The 12889-nt window shown below is 39.4% G+C and overlaps 1 protein-coding gene and 1 non-coding gene across 2 annotated transcripts in view; one reads left to right on the top strand and one right to left on the bottom strand.

The window, feature by feature from the left end:
- SPTLC3 (serine palmitoyltransferase long chain base subunit 3) overlaps positions 1-12889 on the bottom strand; it is a 142964-nt gene that overhangs the window by 28182 nt on the left and 101893 nt on the right. The gene's annotated exons all lie outside the window — the stretch shown is intronic.
- Positions 5455-5561, top strand: LOC111759624 (U6 spliceosomal RNA). The gene has a single exon (XR_002793546.1). It is a non-coding gene; the product is annotated as a U6 spliceosomal RNA (small nuclear RNA).

The following is a 12889-nucleotide window of genomic DNA, read 5'->3' as shown; positions in this document are numbered from 1 at the left end:
TACGAAAACATGTCGTTTCTTGATTGAAAAAGAGCATACATGCAAATCATCATTAAGATAGGGGAGGGGAGAGAGGGAGAATGGAAATGCTCTTTTGGATGCTTAAGAATCAAGTTACCCTTCTCTATTTTATAAACGAACTTCAACTCAGACAGAGAGGACTGGCTGGTGCCAGGACCTCTCTGTATAAAAAAGTAAAATGCACTTTTGAGTTTTGGATGGTGTCTCCATGGGAAATCTTCAGTGAGGGATTCAGTTAACTGCTTGGGTAATTAAAGGAGAAACTCTATTTTTGCTTCTGCTACTTGGGTTGCCTGAATTATCCAGCTTGCTCACCTCACCTCTATATTTGAAGGTGTCGAGAGAAACCTTAGCATATGTAATCTAAAACCATTCACTTATCAAAAGAATAGAAAAGAAACTCAAGATTTTGTCCAAGGCTTGCACCCATTCATGAATAATTAAGACTACAGCAACTGAAGCAAAACAATTCTATAGTCAGCCTCCAGAGAAATGATGTTATGATTGTCTACAAATGGTGATTAGAATTCAAGCCTCCTGTAATAAATCTGCTTAGCCCTAAACTAAGTTAGTCATACTGATTTGTTCACATCTTTGATGCTTTTTGATGCTTAAGGACAATTAATTAACTAATTACTCTCTCCGACAGTTGGGAGTGAGGCGTTGACTAATGTAAAAGGAACTAAAACTGCAGGAGACCAGAGGAGGGAAGGGTTCTTTTCTGACTGGGGCCATCGAGATAGGGTGCAGAAGGCTGAACAGGGGATAAGAAGATAAAGAAGTAGGTATAGTGTGATGTGGAGAAAGATAAGGTCCTCCCAGACAGAGGAAATAGCATTAGCATGCCTCAGGGAGGTGCAAATGCCTTGTGAATAGATGATGAGATGTGGCTAAAATTTACGCTGAATGGGCTCATTCATTCCCTGGACATTTGTGGATTGAGTTCCAGGACAGTGTCCCTGTCACCCAAAGCACCCATATGCCATTGCAGGAGACAGACATTAAATAAAGAGGCAGATACATAATTCCAGGTGGCAATAACTGCTATGAAGAAAAAAATGTAGGATAAGGGAGCAGAGTAAACCACCAGGAAAGGGGTGACTTTTTAGGGATGGTGGCTGGATAATGTCTCTCTGGGTTGGCGGCACCTGGCATGAACCCCCATTCTGAGCTCTTCTGAGACCAGTGGTCTTGTGGGCCTCAGGTTTGAACTCTGAGGCTGTTCTGAGAGATAAACTTTGGGCAGCAGAAGGCACAAGGACTCTTGTGTCCGGAGTAGGGGTCGGGGCAAGGAAGGGCTTTGCGGTGGAGGGAAGGCTGAAAGGCTCTGGAACATCAGGGATGGCCCCGATTGTTATCTTTAATTTTGTTTGTGGTGGCTTGGAATGATGCACCCCAGAAAAGCATGTTCTTAATTCGTTCTTGTGGGTGTGAATCCGTTGTAAATAGGACCTGTTGGTGACTTCAGTTACGGGGTGGCCCGAATGAGCCAGGAAGGGTCTTAATCTTGTTACTGGATGCCACAGAGAGAGAAGCCTGAGGGAGCAACCAGAGGCTGGAAGTCTATGGAGCCCAAAAAGAAGCCAGGAGAGACCACCATGTCATTGCCATGTGACAGAAAAGCCGAGGACCAAGGATCGCCAACAGCCAGTCTCAGAATGCCACAGTCTTTTGGGAGAAAGCATCAGCTTGCTGATGCCTTGATTTTGGACTTTTCCTAGCCTCAAAACCATGAGCCAATAAATTCCCATTGTTTATGCCAACCCATTACATGGTCTTTGTTTTAGCAGCCAAGAAACTAAAATATGGGGCTGAGAAAATTTTTACCACTGGTAACTTTGGATTTATTTGTTTTAAAACATGATCTGAACTAACAGAATAAATGACCCCTTTCCCTTGCTTATTCCTTTTTGTATAGAAACCAGTCTTCTTTAGCCCCTTGGATGTTCTCAATGAATAGAATCAAAGATTTTTGTAGTTAAGAGACAGAGCACTCAGTTTTAATTTTAGAAGAGGCAATGCTAGCATTAAATAGAGACACACTGTATTATTCCCAAGTGTAGATTTATAAAACATCACCTCCCAGTGCAGGAATGGAGAACCTTTCCCCAGAAGCCAATAATCAAAGGAAAAAAGAAGAGCAACCACATCAGGTAAGAGCCTTCATTCCTTATTCTTCTAAATGAAGTGTGTTATCTACGGGCTGAAAGTAACAAGTTCCTCACAGATGAAATGTTTTGAATACTTCCCAAACCATTTGAGACATAAGCCCTCAGAAGGATTTAGTGTGAGGAGGTCCTCTGTTGGTAACCATTTCTATTTAATATTTCCTCCTAGGACTTGGGTCATACTATTTTGACTTTTTAAAGAGCAAAGGGAAATCAGTTTGAGGAAGAAGTCCTTGAAGCAGAGCCATGACTGAGATGTTTAGCTCTCTCAGTTTCCCCAGCCTCCTCTTATTGGCCCTCTTGCCAATGTCCACCAAAACCTGGGTTTCCATACTGATAGGCTTGTTAAGCTTTCTTCATATTGAAAATGGAGGGCTGAGGTAATTATCTGAATAATATCTATGAGTTATAGATAATGGCCAAGGTGATTGGGAAAGGACGTAGTAAAACTAATTCTGTCCTCTTTTTGCAGCAATAATTCATGCATTCAGAACCCAGAAAACATGTTAAAAAGAGAAGACACTATTGTCATTCCATCTTGTCAAATATTTATATTTTTGAGAATCCTATATAGCTGATTGCCATATTTCTATGAAGATCAAAATTCATTATTCCATCTTAATTTAGCCTTTAGTCTCCCCAACTACAGAATTCCAGACATATGCCCTTTTCTACCCAGAGACTCCTGTTTAAAGGCAGAGAGAGACAAGTGTGACTTTAAAGAAAAATAGAGAATTATATTTTTCCTAACTTTATTGTTTAAATACAGGCGATTTTATTAGCAATGATGTAAGTGTATTCTACTGAAATTGGATATTCTACATTAGGAATTGGAATTCTGTATTTATTTTCTTTGTTAAGTAAATTTCCACTACTTGTTTCCTTTGTAGGGACTCTCTTGGCCACCCAGTTATACGTAAATTAAATACTTTCATGCATAGGATAGCAAACAAGTGGTTGTGATTCAGAAAGTTGGCGATTACCCCACCAGTCCAGCCCTGAAGTAACTGCAGGGAGAAGGCTGATTAAATCACAGACATTATTTTCCTATAGTTGTTTTGTTGAAATAAGAAATGAGCTAGTCAATGGAGTGATCCAAATTTAAGTACTGCCCTGCTAATTATAGCTAGAAACATTCCAAGAGTATTCTAGTCCTTTGTATTTAAAAAGACTGATGGTACACAAAATTTCTAAAATACCAAAGATTTAGATCTTCAGCTAAATGAGCCCATATGTCTAAAAGCTTCACATTGTAAGTGCTTGAGAAGAGATATCATTGCCATTTCATTTTCATATAAAATTGAAAGTATCAGATAGTGAAGAGATGCATCAGGCTGAGCATGTTCTTCAAGAAGCGTGTTGATATGATTTCAACACAGCACCATAAAGAATTTTAACAATCACAGCAGGAAAATAAGTAGCCAAAAAAGGGTGAAAATTATAGTGTAAAAATTCAAGCAGATCCCACAGATATTAAAGTAAAAAGAATTCTTTCCATTTATGAACTTGAAATATTTTATTATGAGTTATTCCCATAATAAACCACTTTTAGCCATGTTGCCCACTGGGGATCTCCCTTCTCACCAAATTAATTCCACCTATTGAAGATGCACTGAAGAGATAAAGAATTTAAGTAATTATTATGTATATCGGCTTGTGCACCCCAAGAGACATAAGCTATTAGGGAGATGATGGTAGCTCTGTCAGATGCCTACAATCAAGTCAAATATAATCAACATCAGGACCATGAATTTGTAGTAGTTTTACATACTTTAAAAAGTTAAATGAGAAGAGGATTGTGAAAAGATTGCAGAGTAGGGAGCTCCAGGACTCAGTTCTTCTACCAGAACAACTAATAACAGGCAGGAACTTCAGGAAACTGACTGAAACAACTGTTTTCAAACTCTGAAGGTCAGAATTATACTGTACAGCATCCAGGGAAGATCAGGAGAAAGAGGCTGATAGCTTGCTGTTTGATCTGTCCCCAGATTCAGATCTTTATGCAAAAACTAAAACTAAAACAAAACAAAAGAAAAACCTGTCCTAGATGTCATTAAGTGTTCTGGACACAAGCAACATTTTTCTTCTTTGTTAGAACCTTACCACGTCTCTCTGATTGGAACTATTTGCTTACTCTCCAAGATAAGCTGTATTTTATTTTACTATTAAAAAATTCAGTGTCTAACAACACTGTTCACATGGAATGAGGTTTTATCATAGCAACCATTTATTCTTAGTTTTAATGAAGTCACTTGACCAATGTTACTGTGTTTCTAGTAGCTGACCGTGATAAACACTGTTTAATGTTAAAAGAAATGAAAACTTTCTTCATCTTTTGTAATAAGGAGGAGGAGGAGGCGGAGGAGGAGGAGGAGAAAGAGCTAAAATTGAAGTTCTAACTGCACACCTGGAGAAAATAGAAAAATAACAGCAAACCAATCCCAATGCAAGCAGGAGGACAGAAATAACAAAGATTAGAGCAGAAATAAATGAAATTGAGAATAAATTACAATAGAAAACACTAACAAAACCAAAAGTAATTTCTTTGAAAAGATCAATAAAATTGACAAACCTTTAGTTAGACTGAAAAAGTAAAAGAGAGAGAACACAAATTCAGAAATGAGAGGGGGGACATTACTATGACCCCACAGAAATAAAAAGGATCATGAGAGGATACTATTAACAACTGTATGTCAAAAAGAACGACAACTTAGATGAAATGGACACATTCCTAGAAACACACTAACAACTTATACTTACTTTAGAAGAAACAGAAGACTGCAACTGAACAATTACAAGTAAAGATACTGAATCGGTCATCAAAAATGCCCTAATGAAGAAAAGCCCAGGACCAGATGGCTTCACAGGTGAATTCCACCAGTCATTCCCAGAATTAACACCAATCCTGACTAAACTCTTTCAAAAGCTGAAGAGGCGGGAAGACTCCCTAACTCATTCTATGAGGCTTGCATTATCCTAGCACAAACTCTAGGTGAAGATACTACAGGAGAACAAAAGTACAGACCAAATTCTCTTGTGAATATAAATGCAAAATCCTCAACAAAATACTAGCAAATTGAATCCAATAACACATTAAAATAATTATACACCCTGACCAGGTAGATTTTATCCCAGTTACACATCAGTGGTTCAACAGAAGGGAATCAATTAATGTAATATACCGCATTAAGAAAATGAAGGGGAAAAACCCACAGGATCATCTCCACTGACACAGAAAAGGCATCTGACAAAATTCAGCATCCTTGTGCTCACTTTGACAGCACATATATGAAAATTGGAATGATATAGAGAAGATTAGCATGGCCACTACACAAGGATGACACACAAATTCATGAAGTGCTCGATATTTTTTGACGATGTTCTTTCATAATCTGTAACAAATGTTTAAATGCAAGGTGTTGGGGGAGGGGAGATGTATGGGAATTCTGCACAGTATGCATAATTTTTTTGTAAGCTCACGACTTCTCTAATAAAATATATTTTGAAAATCCAGCACCCTTTCTTGTGAAAAACACTTAGAAAAATAGGAATAGAAGGAAATTTCCACAACATGATAGTAGGCATATATGAAAAAGCCACCTCTAACATCATCTTCAATGGTGAAAGACTTTAAGCTTTCTCTCTAAGATCTGGAACAAGACAAGGATGCCCATTGTCATCACTGTTATTCAACAATGTACTCTAAGTTCTAGCCAGATCAGTTAGGCAAGAAATAGAAATAAAAGGCATCAAAATTGGACAGGAAGAGATAAAAACTTTCATATGACATGATGCTATATATAAAGTTCTGAACAATCTTCAACAAAGCTACTAGAACAAATAAGTGAATTTGGCAAAATAATGGGGTACAAGATCAATATGCAAAAGTAAGGAATGTTTCTGTACATTACTAATGAACAATTGGAAGAGGAAATCAAGAAAAAAATTCCATTGACAATAGTGACTAAAAGAATTAGTATCTAGGAATAAATTCAATCAAGGAGGTAAAGGACCTATACATGGAAAACTACAAAACATTGCTAAAAGAAATGAAAGAAGACCTAAGTAAATGGAAGGCCATTCCATATTCATGGATTGGAAAACTAATTATTGTTGTTAATTCTATCCAAAATGATTTACAGATTCAACACAATCCCAATCAAAATTCTAGCTACCTACTTTGCAGAAATGGAAAAGCCAATTATTTGGAAGGGTGAGTGGTCCTAAATAACCAAAAATATCTTGAAAAAGAAGAATGAAGTTGGATGACTCCCACTTCCTGAATTTAAATCATATTACAAAGCTACAGTGGTCAAAACAGCATGGTTTTGGCATAAGAATAGGTCTATTGACCAATGAAATTAAATTGGAAGTTTAGAAATAAACCCTCACATCTCTGGCCAATTGATTTTTGACAAGGCTGTCAAGTCTCTGCAATTGGGAAAGAATAGTCTGTTCAACAAATGATCCTGGGAGAACTGGATATACACATGCAAAAGAAAGAAAGAGGACCCTTATCTCATAGCATATACAAAAATTAACTCAAAATGGCTCACTGATCTAAATATAAGAGCCAGGACTATAAAACTCCTGGAAAAAAATGTAGGGAAGCATCTTCAGGATCTTGTAACAGGCAATGGTTTCTTAGACTTCATACCCTAAGCACAAACAATGAAAGAAAAAAATAGATAAATGGGACCTCCTCAAAAGTAAAAACTTGCGCATCAAAAGACTTTGTCTCAAAAGTGAAAAGACAACCTACTCAATGGGAGAAGATATTTAGAAACCACATATCTGATAAGGGCTTAATATAATGAAATCCTACAACTCAACAATAAAAAGAAAAACAACTCAATTAAAAAGTGGACAAAAGACATGAATTGACATTTCTCCAAAGAGGATGTACAAAAGGCCAAGAAGCACATGAAAAGATGCTCAATATCACTAGCTATTAGGGAAGTGCAAATCAAAACCACAATGATATATCATTTTACACCCACTAAAATGGCTACTATTAAAAATCAGAAAACAAAACTACACATGTTGGAGAGGACATGGAGAAATAGGAACACTCATTCCCTGCTCTTGGTAATGCATAATGGTACAGCCACTGTGGAAGACGGTTGTATATTCCTCAGGAAGTTAAGTATAGAATTATAGGCAGTCCTACTACTAGGTATATACCTAGAAGAACTGAAAGCAGGGACTTGAACAGTTATTTGTACTCTGATGTTCATAGTGGCATTATTCACAATTGCTGAAAGACAGAAGCAACAAAAGTGTCCATCAACAGATGAATGGATAAACAAATTGTAGTATATACATACAATGGAATATTATTCAGCTATAAAAAGGAATGAAGCCCTGATGCATTGGACAACATGGATTAACTTTGAAGACATCACGTTGAGTGAAATAAGCCAGACACAAAAGGACAAATGTTGTATGATCTCACCAATTTGAAACAATTAAAATAAGCAAACTCATAAAATCAGAATCTAGAAGACAAGTTATCAGGAGACAGGGTGGGGATAGGGAATGGGAAGTTAAGGCTTAATAGGTACAGAATTCCTATATGGAATAATGGGAATATTTTGGTAGTGGATGGTGGTCATGGTAGCACAACATTGTCAACCTAATTAACTGCACTGAAATATATATCTGAATGTGATTGAAAAGGAAAATGTTAAGATTGTATATATGGTAACAGAATAAGAATTTTAAAAAATCCATTTAACTCCACCATAGAATGAACCCTAAGTTAGACCAAGGACTATAGTTATTGATACAATTATAAAAATGTATCATCAATTGTAACAAATGTTCCACACCAATGCAAGGTGTTAAAAAAGGGGTAGTATATGGGAATCCTGTATTTTATGCATGATTGTTCTGTAAATCAGCTACCTCCCTAATAAAAAGTTAAATGAAAGATCACCTATTACATAATTCCACTTATATGAAACATCTAGAATATATAAATCCATAGATACAGAGCATAGATTGGTGGTAGTCAGGGGACTTAGGGGAGGTGAAATGGGGAAGAAACTACTAAATGGGTACAAGGACTTTGGAGTGGGAAATGTTTTGGAACTAAATAGAGGTGACTGTATGATGTCTGAACATACTAAGTGCCACTGAATTGTCCACTAAAATTTTTATGTGTATTTCACTTCAATAAATTATTTTTTAAGTTATATGGAAGCACCGATTTAAAGGAAAGCCTGTCGTGAGGTACATATATTTCATGAGGGCAAAAAGCTCTTTGCCATTGTGATACCAAGCATTCACCAGTATTGAGTGGGAACATGTGAGATGCTTGCAGTAACTGAGTGAAGAGCATTGAAGAATTACGTGGGTTTAAAGAAGTGGATGAAAACATACAGAAGCTTTTCTGGATGTCGATGGCATCATAATTAGCAAGTAACTGTAATGAGCACAACTAGACACGTTCATAGGCAGGGATTCCCAGCATGGAGACTGCTGGATGTACAGCTTGAGCATCACCTGGGAGCTTGGTGGAAATGAACTTGCGTTTCTGAACCAGCAGCTCTGGAAGTTGTACCAACAAACTAGTTGACTCATCCCTTCAGGTGATTCTGATTTACTGTCACATTTGAAAATCACATTTCCTAAGAAGGGGAAGGAAACAGGTGAGGGCACTTGTGCAAAGGGAAAGTAAAACCCAAAAAAGAAGAGCATCTCTTCAATGAAGGGATGATGGTTCTCAAAGAGAGAGAATGCTGTCAAATGCTGCAGAGAGGTCAAGGTGAATCTGGCCAGACAAGAGGCAATCAAGTAAGTGGACAGGGGTGACCTTGATGGGGCAAAGGGGCAGAAGACAGACAAGAAGCTGAAAACTGAGGGGGAAATGAGGAGGTGGAATGGGGAGAATAGGGCAGTCACTTGAGAAGATTTGCTGTGATGGGAGGGATGAGATTCAGAGGCTGTTTGAAGAGGAAGAAAGGGTAAGGGAAGCTTTTCAGGATGAAGGAAATAAACAAATTCGTGACTGAGAGAGGGGGTCATTGCCTTTAGAAGGCAGAAAGGGAGAGAATAAAAAACAGGCTGTAAAGGAGAAAGGGTTATTCCTTTCCTGAGATAAAAGGAAAGGAGAGGAATTTCATCTGCTACCCAATATTTGTTGAGAACCTATGCTGGCCAGGCAATGTTCTTAGTGCAATGACTAAAATGGACAAAATAGTTGTTCTCTGCAGTTTACATTCTAGTGAGGGAAGACAGACCATAAGCAGACACATATGTAATTGGTCAGATGGTCTCAAATGCTATGGAGAAGACCAAAGCAAGGCGAGGGAGATTAGAGGGACAAGGAGGGAGTGCTACTGAGGATAGAGCCGCTCCCCAATTAAGTCGATTTTGAGCAGAGACCCCTGGAAGTGAGGGGGTGGACCATGAAGATTTGGTCAGGGTAGCAGTTCCAGAGGGGTCAGCATGTGCAAAGGTCCCTTGGCAGGAGCTGCTCTACATGTTCCAGGGGAAGCAAAGCGGCCAGCTACCTGGAGCGGATTGAGCAAGGGGAGGTGTGAGAAGATACAGAGGACCATGTCCTGATGGCCTGGTCCAGACTTTAAGATGGGAAATCAGTGGAAAAACCTGAGTGAGGGGTGACACGGCCTGAGTTATATTTTCAAAAAGATGATTCTGGCTGCTGTGTGGAGAACAGGACATAAAAAGGCCAGGGTACAAGTGGAGATAAAAGTCAGGCAGCTGTTGAAGGAATCCCGGTGAGAGCTGATGGAAGGTAGTGTTGGAGAAGGTGAGGAGAGACCAGATTCACGATACATGTCAAAGCAAATGTTGCAGGATTTGCTGGCAGAGGAGGTGTAAGAGAATTCAAGGGTGAGTAAAGGCTATTGGAAAAAATTGGAGGTGGGAAGGGAAGAAAGCAGAGAATTAAAATAATGGTTACTGTTAACATCAATTGGGTGTTTATTGTGTACCAGCCATCATATATATGATGCAACCTCAATTTTCTCTGTGAAAGGAAAGGTGACCCAGAGTTGGGGAAAGGGCAGGGGATTGGGTATGCATGACCAAGATTGGGAGTTCAAAGAGAATGTTGACTGCTTAGTTGAAAAACATGCTGCAAAGATGGAATTAAAAGAATGTTGAGACATCTGTTGATGATGCTTTCTTTTGGGTACTCATTTGTGTGCTGGTGCTGGGTCTAGATGAAGGAAAGGGCCAATCTGCAAACACTTTGGCTGCCTTCCAGAGTGATGCCAGTCACTGGTGATCCCTTTAGCTGCCACCTGGATATGGAACCACTTCCCAGTTCTATGAGATGAACATCCCTGTGATCTCATGTAGCAAAATCGCCCCCTGAAATCAAGCGGGCTGGTGGAGTGGAATCGAGGCAGGACCTGTTTATTAAGCCCAACAATGCGTTTGACGCCAGAGGAACACCAAATTAATCCAAGGTGTATTTCTTGCCTGACGGGTCTTATGGCATTGGTTTGGGGGACCACCCAATATCCATTAAGTCAAATCTCCACTTTGGGTTCACTGGATGGCACAGAGGGGACAGGCCAGGAGCTTCGAAGGCCTCAGTGCACGCGGAATATCCACATGGCCACTGCTGTCAGCACGTGTGCCCTCGTTGCACACGCCATGCGCTGCAGGGCAGTGGCTGTGTGTGGAAACCTTGTCATTTCCCTGGGGCCACTGTTTCTTCTTTGCACCTTGGCGTCCAGGAACACTGACCTGATTCCTGTGGCTTGCTTCTCTGCGAAGCCCTTGGCTTGGTCATGCAGATTAAAGTGAAGGTTTTCATCGAGGGACAGATCTGGCCAATGGCTCCCCAAATGCAACTGGAGCCAAGCCTTGCAAGGGCCCAGTCCAGCGGGGCTCCTCTTCCCTGGTCGCGAAGACAGCTCCTGCACCCCTAGGCTTGCTCTGAGTGTCGTGCAGACCTGGGGGAGCTAACGGCGTACTCCCAACCTGCCCTCTGCCTTTCTTTGCAACAGGCAGGCTTGGCAACGAGGCTGGCACGGTCACGAGCATGCCTTTGCATTCTTCACAAGATGTGTCGGCAGAACCACCTGAAACCCGGCCGAGGCGTCTGTCCGTCTTCTCTTTTACAACCTTCCTCTCCTTTGTTCATTCTTTTGAAAAGCAAACTGTCCTATCTTTTTCACTGGTTCTCCTATCTTCACTCTAGGAAAGCAGACCATACACAAAGAATTCTCTGGTTTTTTCCCTTCCTAACAAGGTAAATGGTCCTGCTGCATATTCAGTGTTAAACTCAGATACTAGTTCTGCTTTTCCCTCTGTAAGGTCAAATGGGGCTCGGTTAGTTTCTGCTAGTGTTGAAATGAATCACTTTATTGCTAGTGGTCAGAGAGGGAAAATTAGTCATATGTGTTCTTGTGTTGTTGTGAGAGTAGATAGAGTGAATGAGCTGTTTGTTATTATAATTTTTTCCCCTCCTAAAATGGGGAGTTAAAGATAACATAAAATGATTCTTTAATTATAAGGCTGAAAAAGAGAACCAAGGAGAATATCTCCCACCTCAAAAGAAGGAAAATTGTTGAGATGCCCATCCAAGGACAAATGATCATTATCTTTAAATGTGATTTTTCTGCAGATCTTCGACTGTGATTAAAGAGAGTTCTGTGTGATGAAGAGGCACACGGATCCAGAGGAAGGAAAGTAATTGTGAAGCTGGGTACATTTAGATCAACTAGTGCTGATAACATATACATTAAAAAGTTTAAGAAATTCATGAAAATCTATAACAAGACGAAGGCTAATTTTCAGAATAACATTTCTCTTGTTACTCATCTTTATAATTAGTGTAATTTGGGTCATTATAGGTCAATTTACTTAACTTGCATTCTAGGTTAAATCTCAGATAATTGATTTTCAACTAATAAGTGCATGAAATTCAATTAATGTAGCTTCGTATGAAGCCTGTGGTTCCAGGTCAGTGTTTTCACACAACCTAAGAGCTCATGAGGGAATGGGTACAGTTCTATTTCTAGCCTCAGTTTTATTTTTATTTATTTACTTATTTTTTACTTTTTAGGAGGTACTAGGGATTGAACCTGCGACCTTGTACATATGAAGCAGATACTCAACTACTGAGCTACACCCACTCTCCAGCTTCAGTTTTAAAAGGATGAAAGATACCTGCTTACCCAATATTCATGTGCTCCTTTTACTTTACCAGTGTTCTACGTTGGGTGTGACCATGGGACCCCTTTTGGCCAGTGTCAAGGTGACAAGAGTCACTTTCAGGCTGATGCTCCCTCTTTTTCTCCACCATGTGTTGAGATGGCCAAGCCTCAAGCCAGGAGCAGCTCAAGTCACCGTTCACATGAAGGAGAGCTGCCTCGAGAGTTGTCTGACTTACATTAAGTGTGGTGTGAGCAAGAAATAAACCTTGGTTATGTTAAGCCACTGAAATTTTCAGCGTTTAATTGTCTAGGTGGCATAACCTACCCTATCCTGACTAATACAGGACCATCAAAAGAATCCTTCTTATAGCATCCCTGAGAAGTGTTCCAAAGACTTCTTGACTATCCCAAGCTTCGTTGCAAATAATAGGAGATAAAATGATATAATGCTTACTATATATAATTCTGTCCATGCAAAATTTTAAGTCCTTTGCATAGATTAATCTACCTAATTCTCACAATAATATTAACTTAAGGATACTGCTATTTCCCCTATTTTAT

This window comes from Dasypus novemcinctus, chromosome 24, assembly GCF_030445035.2.
Source record: "Dasypus novemcinctus isolate mDasNov1 chromosome 24, mDasNov1.1.hap2, whole genome shotgun sequence".
In the NCBI taxonomy this organism is placed as follows: domain Eukaryota; kingdom Metazoa; phylum Chordata; class Mammalia; order Cingulata; family Dasypodidae; genus Dasypus; species Dasypus novemcinctus.
This window is presented reverse-complemented; position numbering and strand designations above follow the sequence as displayed.